Source organism: Equus asinus, chromosome X, assembly GCF_041296235.1.
Source record: "Equus asinus isolate D_3611 breed Donkey chromosome X, EquAss-T2T_v2, whole genome shotgun sequence".
NCBI lineage: Eukaryota > Metazoa > Chordata > Mammalia > Perissodactyla > Equidae > Equus > Equus asinus.
Window position 1 is genome coordinate 135,150,494 of NC_091820.1, and position 14,205 is coordinate 135,164,698.

The 14,205-nt window shown below is 45.6% G+C and overlaps 1 protein-coding gene across 4 annotated transcripts in view; it reads left to right on the top strand.

The window, feature by feature from the left end:
• LOC123282422 (gamma-aminobutyric acid receptor subunit alpha-3-like) overlaps positions 1 to 14,205 on the top strand; it is an 86,057-nt gene that overhangs the window by 18,405 nt on the left and 53,447 nt on the right. The gene's annotated exons all lie outside the window — the stretch shown is intronic.

The following is a 14,205-nucleotide window of genomic DNA, read 5'->3' on the forward strand; positions in this document are numbered from 1 at the left end:
TCCTTATAAGGAGAGCAGATTGGGACATATAAAAGGGGGCAGCTAGGGCAGGGCATGCATGCACAGAGGGGTGACCATGTGAGAACACAGTGAGGGGGCAGCCACCTGCAGACCAAGGAGAGAAGCCACGAAGAACCCAAGCCTGCCGGGCCCTCGGTCTCGGACTCCCAGCCCCCAGAAGTGTGAGAGAATGAATGTCTGTTGTTGAAGCCACTCAGTGTGTGGTGTTTTGTTGTGGCAGCCCTCGCAGGCTAATACACTTCTTTAGGGATGCACTGCTCGGTTTCCATCTATTTGCAGATTTCCCACATTTCCTTCCATTATTGATGTCTAATTTCATTCCATTTTGGCCAGAGAACGTGCTTTGTATGATTTCACTCCTTTCGAATCCTCTTAATTTATGGAGGGATGTTTTGTGGTCTAGCATGTGCACTATCCTGGGGAAAATCCTAGGTGCACTTGAGAAGCATGTTCGTTCTGCTGTTGGGGAGAGTTCTCTATAGATGTCATTAGATCTAATTGTTGTATACTGGTGTTCAAGTCTCCGATTCCCTTACTGCGCTTCCGTCTAGTTGTTCTATCCATTGTTTAAAGCAGGGCGTGTTAGTCTGCTAGGGCTGCCGTGATGAAATACCGCAGACTGCATGGCTCACACAACAGAAAGGTGTTGTCTCACAGTTCTGGAGGCCGGAAGTCCAAGATCACCGTGTCAGAAAATTCAGTTTCTGGTGAGGGAAGGCCTCTCCTCCTGGCTTCCAGATAGCCACCTTCTTGTTCTGTCTCTCACATGGCCTCTTTTCTGTGCGTGGGTGGAGAGAGAGAGATCTCTGGTGTCTCTTCCTCTTCTTATAAGGACAACGGTAATGTCAGATCACGGTCCCACCCTTATGACCTCATTTAACCTTTGCTACCTCCCTAAGGGCCCTGTCTCCAGATACTGTCACATCAGGGGTTAGGGCCGCAACATGTGAATTAGGAAGAGGACACACAATTCAGTCCATCACATGGGATTTGGAAGTCTCCAACTTTTATTATAGAACTGTCGGTTTCTTCCTCCAGTTCTGTCTGTTTTGGGATCATTCATTTTGGGGCTCTGTTGTTCAGATGCTCAAGAGATCCGCCTGACCTCCACCAGCTATTGGATTCTGACCAACAGGGGTGCAGATGTGACGAGCCCTCACCAGGGGAGACGTGGGGCTCCTCTGGCTGGAGGTGGTGGTATCAACCCTTGCACCTCGGCTCAACTCTCCCGCCTCCTCCCACGCCCTCCGTAGCAGTGTTTGTGACTGGCCCAACTGTCACCGTATCCCGTGAAGGCCAAGGAGTCCTGGCCAGCTCTCCCCCTCCCCCTCTGTACTCGGGAGGCAGCGCGTTGTCAGTTGTTGGTGCATCCTCTCCTTCAGTGCCCTTTCAACCTCCTGTGCAGCGATTCTGCTGCTCACTGTCCTCATGGAGCAGGCAGGTGTCGACTTCAGAAGCAAACTTACCTGTTATTTTATCTCAAACAGAGTTTATTCGGAAATAGCCAAAAGAATTGCAATTCAGGAAGGGCATGCCATGGGGAACCATAGGCACGTCGGGAAAACCAAGGAGGGGAGCTGCTTTTATAGAGAAAAAGCAGGGGAGGGTTTCGCAAAGGAAAGTCAATTGGGGGAACTTAATAGTTCAGGGCAGCAATGGCTTCTCATTGGCTGAGCTGCAGCATTTCTCATTGGCTGGGCTGTTGCTGGGTGGGGAGAGAAATCTTCCTTCAGTAGTAAAGTAGCTTTACTTCCCGTCCGAGATGCAAGCCAGATGTCTCTTCTTGTTTGGTGTAATTGAGGATGTATGATAGGGTGTGAGAGCTCCCCATCCAGGTGTTCCTGACTCCACTTTAGTTAAGGTTCCTTTTATTAATTTCCACACAGGCTTAGGACTGTCACCCCAAGCCCAGTGCCTTTCCAGAATGTCCCCATCGAACAGTGACAGCTTGGTCAGTCAATTCTGTGTAGACGATGTGCTGGGAGCTCAAAGGCCACGCTGCATCCTGTATGAGAACAGCCAGCCACTGAGGGAAGCGTGGCAGCAGCTGATGGAAGGGTCTAGCACCCTGGGCTGACAATCAGGGCAGCATGCTGATGTGTCTCAGTGGCTGCTGAGGGGATCCCTGAACCATCATCGCCCACAGCAAAGTGAGCATTTGTTGTGCAGGTCCCAGGTCGTCAAGGAGTGAGGACGTGGTGTACAGATGCTCCTCTTTTTGACAGCAAGAAGGTGTGTCAAGGTCTCAGAAGCGTGCCTATGAAAAAGGTAAAACTGACAAGTTTCAGCTGTCACAGGCTTAAGTGTCAGCTATCCTAGTGAGTATTCACTTCTGCCCTACCCAGGAAGGCCAGTGAGGTGACGTGGTATTTGCCTGTCTACTGAGGATCCGAGAGGCTGACAATACCAGCTTCAATTGGCTGGACAGAAGCCTCCCCTTCAGGGTGGAATAGGGGGCCGCTGTCAACAGACGTGCTAGTTAAAGATTCCAAAACAAACTTCTTGCTCTGGCCCAGGGCCCAGCAGGGCTTCAGCCCAGGCTCCCACATCTGTCGTGGGGGAAAATTCTTCCCGTTTGTATCGCCCTGGTGCCTTCTGCCTCACTTGTGCTCCTCACACTCACTGAGGCAGGAAGGGAGGGTACTAATATGTGAACAGGTGGTCAGGAGTAAGGATGAGAACATAGGGAGTCTCAACTTGCATAAGCCTCAGTCAGCAAGAACACACAACGCCGAGCCTTGAGTCTCCCACTGCACTTGGGAGGGTGAGAGGACAAATCCCCTGGGGCCTTTCCTCCCTAGTAGTCTGGCGAGACTATTTCCCTGGCCCTGTCTGTACATTATGGCATGAGGTGCTCTCGGGGGATGCAAGAACACGGGAGTGGCCTGGTTCTAAACGCCCCTGTCAGAGGGGAGGAGAGAGGCCTAGGAGGTGGGCACGTGGCTGTGCTGCACCCCTTCACCGGGGCTCCTGGGAGGCTAGCAGTGAGATTCACCTGGGGCCCGGCTGAGCCCTGTGACTCCTGTCCCTGCAATGGCCTGGTCCCCAGCTCTCCTTGCAGGATCCCAGCACCAGCACGGATGTTAGAGGTACTTGAGCAGTTGGGGTGCTCCCGAAGAGCAGCTCGGAATTCGCCAGGACCACTTTGTGGGAAGAGGCTCCCCCGCTGGGGTGTTTGCACGGGGTCTGGGGGCGAGCACACTGGCCCAGACCTCCAAGGCCCCATCTGGGAGATCTGTCACTGGCAATGTGGGCCCCCTCCTCTGCCCATGGCTGAGGTTCTCCTGCAGTCTAAAGGTGGTAAACTGGGGCCTGTCTCTGCGCCTTGTCTCCAGGCCAGAGACTCTGCTTGGTTGTGGACGTGGACGAGACCCTCGTAAAGGTTCACACCAACCCCGCAATAGTTGTCCTCCACAGAGAGCTCGCTCACCCAAACACTGGCGAGTGTCAGTCACCACAAGCTAGGCCCAGTGTGCTCCAAATGCTTGACGTTGTTGTACTGTCAACTCTGTTTTTAAATTTAGCTGAGGAACTGAGAATTTAAGAGTTGAAGAATTTAAGAGAAGAATCTAAGCATTGAAGAAATTTAGCTAAGAACACAGAAACAAATGTTTCCTTGCCATCTGCCCTTTAGCTGTTTCCTAAGAGCTGAGGGGTCTTTCAAATGTTCACGTGCTGTCAGCCTGTGCCTTAAAGAGCCCCAATACTTCCCTGAAATAAAGTCCCTATTAGTGCCATTGATTCTACCACCCCGGACACCTGAACTTGTCACATTTTTGCCTGAACTGTCATCGTGTTTACCCAGACATTTCAACTCATGTTTCTATGGAAGGGGAGCATGAATGCTTTTCCCTTGATCCTGCCTAGAAACTGAGGCCTCGTGACCTGTATCTGGTGGAAGGATGAGGAGCTAGGTTGAGAGATGAGGACATGCGAGTGGCGTTCTAGGACAGGGGCTCTGCACAGTGGCACCGTGGGCATCGGGGGCTGGCTCATGCTTTGCATGGGGGCTGTCCTGGGCACTGGAGGCCATTTACCAGCATCCCTGGGTTCTGCCCTCCAGATGTCAGTAGCATTCCGTCCCCACCTCCCTAGTCGGGACAACCAAAAATATGTCCAGACGTTGACACATGTCCCCAGGAGGGGGATCGCCCTAGGTGAGAAGCACTCTCCTTGGGGACTTACGTGGGAACTTCTAAGGCTTTACTGGGGAACCAGTTTTCAGCTCTCCTAAGAAAGCTCTCTCACGAATCGCTGCTCCCTCCACTGCTCTATAACCACGTGACCACCAATATCCATCTTTGGGGCAGTGACTCAGAGCACCCGGGTGGTCCCTATGGCATGGGTGTCCCCTGTTTCATATGACGACCATCACAATGACTGTGGACATAATTGTCCCCATCCCTAATGGACACACAGGCTGAAGGAGGTGTGCACATTTCCAGAGAATACACTACAGGACAGATAATGACAGTGTTTCTTTTTCCTGGGGTTGGTCATTCAGTGGGTTAAAGCCTCTGACACTTCCACCCTCCCTCCGGTCATGGTTTGGCCGTAGACAACTTCACCCAAGAAGGGACTGAGAAAAAAGGAACCTAGAGGAGATGGTGGGGGTGCACTGGGGAACAGAGCTGACCCCTGAGCTAGAGGAGGCTTGGGCAATGCCTTGTGGGAAGTGAGTCTGCCATCACCAAAATCACCTGGCTCTTCGACTTTACGCATCAGATGTCACATTTTATGTACTTTGGAGCACATTCTATGCAGCCCACTCTCTGCAACCCTTTCTGGTTGAACTGCATTTTCTCTTTCCTAGACACTGTCACCTGTGATGCCCTGGGAACAAAAGTAAAATCCAGGGCTCTGGACCAGCCTGGTCCTTCCTCTGGTCCCCTTAGCACGAGTTGATTTCAAGACTTTATTTGGCTGTCATGGCCTAGCCCATGAAAGCCTTTCAGGGTCCCTTGACTCATGGGTGAGCTTAGAATGCTGCCTCTGCCCAAGCCCAGAAGGCCTCAAGGTCAGCCAATTTCAGTTAACAGTTAACAGATGTGAGGTTCACAATCTAGACATGACCAAGTGGTAGGAATGAAGTACGGAACTGGTCTGTTACTGACATCGTGCCATCCAGATTTTGTAAATAAAACCATGCCCTTTTCGAAAGGCAGATAATTCGACAGTACAATCCTGCACATCTGCCCCTTTCTATGTAGACTTACATGTAAGCAAGACTCACATGGGCCTAACTTTATAGGTAAGTGGCTCTTAGACAGCAGCATCTCCGTGTGATTGAAGATCAGGAGGCCCATGGAAGTCCAAGGTAAAGATGAAAAAGGTACTTCTTAAAAGCCAAGGAGTCCCAAGTGAACGAATGTTGGAAAGGGGATGAGCACCCATGTGTGAGTGTGGATTTCTCAGTGAGCAGGGTGGGGCAGGGAGAATCACCGCAGACCAGAGCTAGACCCAGGATGCCAGTGCTCCTGAGCTCCACTGCCACGTGTGCATTCTCTTACCAGGCTTCCCCCTCCTCACGGGACTGTCTACCTGCTGTCAGATCAAAACAAGGAGGGGGGAGCGGTGTCTTTTGGTCCTGCTGGATCGCCATTTGCACTTTCCCCTCCACCTGATTTCAGAGCTCTTCTGGTGTCTACAGCTGATTATTTCTACAGGAAGAACATGGAAGTTTATTTCTTATGATCCCGAAGACAAACACTCTTTAAAGAGGCTCATCAACAAGGACATGTATTATGAGCCAGACACCCCAGCAACCAGAGGTTTATCCCTAAATTGAAACATGACACTCTTGAAATGTTTAGCTCAAAAAAGAAAGGAGGAAAAAAACAAAAGGGAAGAAAAAGGGAAAAGTCACCAGATCCACTATGAGCAGTAAAAGCTGATCGTCGATCCTGTGGTGCAGACGCCGAGGAGACCCCTCTAAGGTGACACCTGTGGGAGTCTGGCCGTGACTGTCTGCTCCATGTCTGCTTGTCGGAGAACAGTGCGGGCACTTGTTAGTCCTCTTACAAGGTGAGACTGGATCTCTTCTCCTCTGTGAGATGAAAATCCTCTTAGACAAAGGCACCAACATGACAGAAAGTTGTGTCTGGACGGCCAGGAAAGCAGTGCCATTATTATCACTGTTTGTTTGTTCTGTTTTTTTGTTTTAGGAACTCTATACTTTAAGCATGTACTTCAATTCTTCCAATGTCTCGGTTATACAGTTGTCAATTTAAAAAGCAAATCTGCCTGTTACTTTATCTCAAAATGAGTTTGTTCCAGAATAGCCAAAAGAACTGCAATTCGGGATGTGCATGCTGTGGCAGATCACAGGCAAATACAGAAAACAAGGGGAGCTGCTTCCATAGAGAAAAAGGGGGATTAGGGAGAGGCTGCCATAAAGTAAAGTCCATTGAGTGGAAGAAAGAGTTCAGGGCGGCAACGAGTTCTCAGTGGCTGAGCTGCAGCATTTCTCATTGGCTGGGCTGTTGCTAGGTAGGGAGAAAAGTCTTACTTTAATAATAGTTTTGCTTTCCGTCCAAGATAAGAGCTGTCTGTCTCTTCCTGTTTGGTGCAATTGAAGACGTATGATAGGGTGTGTGAGCTCCCCCTACAGGCCTTCCTGACTCCAATTTAGTGAAGGTCTCTTTTATTAATTTCCACACTATCTATTGAATGAAATCTTCTTATTTCCTGGAGATTTTCCTCCCAGAGTCTTTAACCTTTTGTTTTAATCTGGACTGGTTCTCTAAGCCTGCTGCACAGTTGCCATGCTGGAGAATTTTCTGGAGATATATAGAGATATAGATAGTATAATATGCATAACATATATATGATAACATACATGTATGATAACACATGCATGGTAACATATACATGGTATTTGTGATAACATATATCATGTGTGATATATGATAACATATATCACATACATATATAACATATATGTTTTTAATGGTGATAGTGGTAGTGATGGTGGTATACTCCCATACTTCCTTGAGTTCCTAGAGTACATCCTTAACCTCCTAAGAAAGAGTTGAGTAGGACATATGTTTTGAATTCTCGAATGTCTATTCTATTCTCATTCTTGTTTGACAGTTTGGCTATGTATAAAACTTCATCCTGAAATTTTACATAATTTTTTAAATCTGAAATCTTTTAGGATATTTTCTTATCCTTGGAGTTCTGAGCTTTCACAAAGCTATGGATCAGCTTGGGTATGTTTTCACTCATGGTGCTAGGCACTTAGTAAGTCATTTCAGTCTGACCTCAGTTTTTTCTTTAGCTCTAAAGCTATTTTTCTAATATATCTTTAATAATTTCCTCTCCTCCGTTTTTTTCTTTCTCATTTCTATAACATACTAAGATGTTGGTCTTCCTAATTGGCTCTTATATTTTGTTTCACATTTCCTAGATTTTGTTTTACCTATTTTATTGGGGCATAACTTACATACGTTAGTACCGTGCACAAATCTTAGGTGTAGAGCTTAATTGTCTCATATATACTCGCTCATGAAACCACCAATCAAATAAAATATTAGAACATTTCCAGGACCCCTGAAGACTTCCTCATGACCCCTTCCTGGTGAGTACCTTCCCCAAAGGTAACCACTATTCTGACCTTTATCATCATAGATCTGTATGCTGTTCCAGAACTTTATATAAATGTAATTGCACACTATGTACTCTTTTATGTCTTGTTTCTTTCAATCAATATTATATTTTCGGAATTCAACTATGTTGTTGCATGTATCAGTAGTTCTTATCTATTGCTGCATTGTATTCCATTTTGTAATTATATCTCAGTTTGTCTATCCCCAATTATTGAACACTGTTGAAGGACATCTGGGTTGATTCCAGTTTGGGACTATTACAAATAATGCTACTATTGGGGCTGCCTCATGGCCAAGTAGTGACATTTGTGTGCTCCGCTTTGGCAGCCTGGGGTTTCACTGGTTCAAATCCCAGGCACGGACATGACACCACTTGTTAGGCCATGCTGAGGTGGTGTCCCACATAGCACAACCAGAGGAACTCACAACTAGAATATACAACTATGTACTGGGGGGCTTTGAGGAGAAGAAGAAGAAAAAAAGAAGATTGGCAAGAGTTGTTAGCTCAGGTGCCAATCTTTAGGAAAAAAAACAAATAATGCTACTATGAGTATTCTTGTCCATGTCTTTTGGTGGCCGTAAGTACTCATATCTGTTGGGTACATGCATTGAAGTTGAATTGCTGGGTCATGGAGTAGGCACATGTTTAGTGTTAGCCTTAGTAAATACTGCCACAGAGTTCTTTGCAGTGGTTGTACCAATTAACCCCCTATAAGCAATGGATGAGAGTTTGAATCACTCCACATTCTTGTCAGCACTTGGTGGTATCCTTTCCTGTCTTTCTGTTGTACATTGTACAAATTTCTCTCAACTTGATATTTCAGTTCTCTTATTGAATTTTTAATTTTGCAATCATAGTTTTAATTTCCAAGTGATCTTTTGTGTTGTGTTATAATTTTTTCATAGCAGCCTGTTCTTGTGCTATATATTCAATATCTTCTCAAGTCTTTCTGAGGCTATTAATATAAGATATGTATATATGTATTTTGGTGAGGAAGCTTGGCCCTGAGCTAACATCTGTTGCCAATCTTCCTCTTTTTCTTTTCTCCCCAAAGCCCCAGTACATAGTTGTATATCCTAGCCGCAAGTCCTTCTAGTTCTTCCATATGGGATGCTGCCACAGCGTGGTTCAATGAGTGGTGTGTAGCTCCACCCCCAGGACCTGAATTGGCAAACCCCGGGCTGCTGAAGCACTATGCCGCTGGGCCAGCCTCATAAAAGATATTTTTGTAGGGCCATTTTTTAAACTATTCTTTTCTGTCCTCTTAATTATCTCTTTCCTCTTGGGCCAGCTTTGCTGTTTGTTTTTCTTGATATTTCTCTGTCATCTTGTACACTCTCCTCATATGTTTGGCCTTTTTTGTTGTTGTCTGATTACACTTAAGAATGAGGCTGACTTGGCAGCTCTGTGTACATGGGTGGGACTTATTGATTTGTAGGCTTCATTTTAAAATAAAGAGGCAGCGTACTGACAGTTTTGTTGGGAGCCCTCCAAAATGTCATAATCTGGAAAGATTTTTTTTTGGTGGCTCCAACACTTGCTCCAGTTTTTCTAGTCCTTCCCAGACTATTTATTTGATTTCTTTAGAGAAGAACTCTTCTTTAATTAATTCTTGGGTTAAATACAGGCTTTTGGGTCTTCTGGGGAAGATTAACTTCCATAAAGAAACTTTCAATTAATCTCTCTAAGTCCCATTTCTCACTCCTCCCCTCTGTCATACCTGCTATCTCTGAGGTGGGAGACTTCTAGGCTAAGTTTGTTCCTTCTTTAACTGAAACCCCCTTCGTAGATGTTCTCAGCTGTAGGTTCCTTGGTCTCTACTGTGGCAGCTTTCAGAAACTTGGTGACATTTTTAATTCATTGCAGGTCCCTTCCCGTTCTTTTTTTTTTTTTTTTACTGAGGTAAGATTCACATAACATAAGATTAACCCTTTTAAAATGAACAATTTAGTGGCATTTAGTGTATTCACAATGTTGTACAACCACCATCTCTATCTCAAAACATTTTCATTACCCCAAAGGAAAACCCGTACCCATTAAGCAGTTGCTCTCCCCCAACTCCTGGCAACTACCAATTTGTGTTGTCTCTATAGATTTCCCTATTCTGAATATTTCATATAAATGGAATCACATAATATGTGACCCTTTGTATCTGGCTTCTTTCAATTAGCATGATGTTCTCAAGGTTCATCCATGTTGTAGCAAGCATCAGTACTTCATTCCTTTTGTGGCTGAATAATATCCCATTATATGGATATAACTACAATTTGTTTATCCATGCATCTGTTGGTGAACATGTGGGCTGTTCCACCTTTCAGCTATTGTGAATAGTGCTGCTAGGAACATGTGTTTACATGTATTTGTTTGAGTACCAGTTTTGAATTCTTTTGTATATACTTAAGAGCGGAACTGCTGAGTCATGTGGTAATTCTATGTTTAATTTTTAGAGGAACCACAAAACTGTTTCCCACAGCAGCTGCATCATTTTGCATTCCCACCAGCAATGTATGAGGATTCCAATTTCTCTGCATCCTCACCAACACTTGATATTTTCCATTTTTTTGATAATAGTCATCCTAGTTGGTGTGAAGTGGTACCTCACTGTGGCTTTGATTTTCATTTCCCTAATAACTAATGAACTTGAGCATCTTCCTCCCATTCTTGCTTGCTGTCCAGTTATATTGTTTTTGTTCCTTCATAATTATTCTAAAGGGAGGAAGAGATGTGGTGAACATATAGATGTGCCACCTAAATCCCCTTTCAATGAAGGACTTCTTGCCACAGTTGCTGGGGAGGCTGTGGGCAGACAGCCTTCTGCTGTTGAACCCCTCAGGGCTTGCCTCAGCAGCAGAGAGCCACGTTTCCCAAGATCACACCCCTCCCAGAGTAACTCACATTCAATGACTTATTAAGGTGATGTATAAATATCTGGCCATCTTGGCCTGACTCGAGACAACTCTGAAGTGCTATTCTAGCTCTAGACTGCCCCATGGGGTCAGCAAAGGCCTCTATCACAGATTGAGTACTCCTTCTGTCCACTCTTGCTCCCTTCCAAGCCTTTCCACAGGTATTTCTCTGAAAGGCAATCCCAATAAAGATTCTGCACACTTAACTCTGAGTCAATTTTCTGGCGGATCCAACCCATAAGAGACAATAAATGCCTGTGTCTGGTTCATTAACTTAAACTGGAAGGGAACCAATCATTATTTCTTTACTATTCCGGATGTGTATTTAATATTTGCTTGTATGTATTTTATATAGAAAGATTGGGACTGTTTGCTTTGGATGCCCTATTAAATCTCATGCAGGCACTGAGCTACAAAGCAGTCCCATCTTGAGACATTAGATGTGGAAACTGGAGGCCTGATTTTATGATGCTCTCAGCTACATATTTTAGTTTTTGCTGAAACTAGGCTACCCCTCTAAAAACTGCTCCATGAATTGAAGCTACTGTGTGAATGCAGCTGATATTTAGGAAAGAAAGGTTCACCTTCTGGTCTCTTGGGGTGTTTTAAATATTTTGGAAAACTGTCAATTTTGAAATTTTATTAGTGGGAATTGTTCAAGTCTGGGGTATCTCCAGCAAGCAGGGCTGCTTTGTGTTCCTTAAACTGGACTACGTGTCCAACAAAGTCAATCTTCAGCTTTTGCTTTCACTTTTTCTGCATCATCATCTCCTTGCACTTGTCCATTTGATCTTTCAAGCCTCTCCAGTTGCCCTGCAAGTTTAATCTCAGCTGTGTCTGTGGCCTCTTGGGCTTTGTTGGAACACTGAAAACATCCCCTTTTCCCTCAATCTTTTCTTTGATTGTGGCCGTAGCTAGATTGAAGACAGAGAGGCTGTCGTTTCTCTCCAGAATTGTGTTGTCATCACATACCTCAGCATAGCTGGTGGATTGGTCTTAATGGGCGTGGTTTATGTGGAACAATTCAAAACTGCTTTCATGGACTCTTTTAGGGCATCAGTGCTTTGTTAACCATAAGAAGCTACTTCCACATCTGCTTGAGTTTTGTTAGAGTCACCCTACAAATGGTTCTGACCTTGAGGTCAAATGTCTATTAATGTTGAGAATGAATAATGCTGTTGTATTCATTTTCTATTGCTGCATAACAAGTTACCACAATTTTAGTGGCTTAAAACAACACATATTTATTAGTTCAGCTTCCACAGCTCAGGAGTCCAGGCACAGCTTAGCTGGAGCCTCTGCTCAGGGTCTTACAAGGCTGCAATTGAGGTATTGGCCAGACCGCATTCCCTTCTGGAATCTGGAGTCCTCCTCATGTGATTGTTGGCTGAATTCATTTCCTTGTGGTCCTAGGACTGAGTTCTTGACTTCTAACTGGCTGTTGGCTGGAGGCTGCTCTGAGGTCCTAAAGGCCACCCACAGTTCCCTGTCATGTGACATTCTCTAGGGGCAGTTACAATATGGCTTTTTCAAGACCAGCAGGAGAATCTCTCTAGTGTGTGCTAGCAAGATGGATTCATATATACATGGTAATGTAGTCACAGATGTGACATCCAGTCTCATCTTCACCATATTCTATTGATTAGAAGCACAGGTTGCACCCACACTCAAATGGAGGGGATTATACAGGGTGTGACTCATTGGCGATCACCTTAGGGTCTGTCCACCACAGCTGTCAATGAATGCTAGCTGTTCACCTTTATTCAAATCTAAACTCTCCCAGAAAGATATAGATGAGACTGCATGATCAAATGCATCATAGGCCCCATACCTGGTCTCTCATATCTGTCATTAGAGGCCTGGCTGTTCTCTAGAACCAGCTCTGCAGCTGCCCCTTCTTGGTGTCCTCCCACACCTCAGCAACATGGCAGAGGGCCTTGAATCAGTGTCAGATTGGGTGAACTTGTCTTCACATCTGATTGCTTCTTCTGGGGGAACTCTTCTTTTTGACAAATCAAAAGTCCACCTGTGTGATGGCGATCGCATTACACTGCTGTCCCTCCTCCCCACCGAATGTGCACTCTTCGGAGGGAGGAGGCAGGCAAGGCCCAGGCTGCCTCTTATTCCTCATGTATCCCACCAATTTGAAAGGCGTCCACAAATGAACTACAGACATTTTTAGAGCCAGCAACTGTGTGCAACTTCTGCCTCACTCCCTTCTTTGGCCAACCCTGAGGTTTACTGAATTATTTTTTCTTAATGGCTTTTTGATAAGGACAAGTACGGTCACACACTGCATTCTGTCGTTTTGGTCAATGGCGGACTGCATATATGATGGTTGATCCCACAAGATTAGTACCATATAGTCTCGATGTTGACAAATAAAAATGGCAAGCAATAGGATATATTGGAGTACATGAGGAAGCCATTTGGTATCAACCTAATTCAGCCTGACTTTGTTTTTTCCAAAAGGGCCTGACTGTGGCTCTTGAGCACGCATTGCATATCTGCTTAGACATTTCCTGTGGCCAGAACAAAGGCCCTTGAGACAAAGGTGCAACTTCCCCCCACAGTAGCATTTCCTTAGGGATAAGCACTTTTCCTTAGGCTAGGAACTGATTGCTGCACTCACCTTTGACCACCCAGCTCACCTGTGACCACTCAGCTGGAGACAACAGACTGCCACCCTGCTGTGTTCACTGAGACAGAAGACCTACCTGCTGTTTCCATCAATGCTGTGCCGACAGAGCAGTCTCGCGACTATTGTAAAAGGGACATTTCAATCCTATGTGAAACATCCTCTCTGGGGGTATATAACCAGTCTGTGCACCCCACTTCTTTGGTGTCCTTTCTTCCTTCGGGAAGAAAGGCCCCGGGTTATAATCCTCAGATTTAAGCTCAGAATAAACTCACCCAAATTTTCATTTATAGATTGGTTATGGATTATTTTCGTCGACAGTGTGTAGTAGGCTGTACCACCTAGGTTTGTGTAAGTGCACTCTATGATGCTTACACAACAATGAAATCGCCTAATGATGCATTTCTCAGAACATATCTGTTGTTAAGTGACACATGACTCGATATAATTAGGTCCTAAGTTTACAAACTCATAAGAGGCACCTATTGCTATAAGAATGTATTACAGATGCCAAGGAGAGAGGAAATAAGGGTAAAAGCAATTTTCTAGACATCCACTAGAGTCCTTGTTGACATGAGGCTCTGAGTTTCCTGAAATGTTAAGGCCATAATTTTAGGAGGGAAAGGGCAAGACCCTGAGCAGCCACCAAGACAAGGCAAATGTCAGGATGAGGAGGAACAGCTGAGGTGCCACCTGAAACTTGGCAGCTTGGGCCCTTGGCTGGGGTTGGCCCACCCTGAGGGACTCAATGTGTTCTGGCCTGGGGAGTGCAGATGGAGGCTAGCCCTTCCCAGTGGGTCGCCAGCCAGGCTCCAGTGTGAACAGCTGCCTGTGCTCAGGCCCGAGGAAACAGCAAAGCAAGTGCAGCAGCCATGGCAATAGGCCACATGCGATGACCATGCTCTCGCCCCCTCCTGAGAAGGCACATTTCTCATGGAGAGTCACTCTGTTCCTCCACTTCCTGGCTGTGTGTCCTTGGTCAAGTGATTTAGTCTCTCTGAGTTTTAATTTCTGGCTCTGTAAAATGGGAAT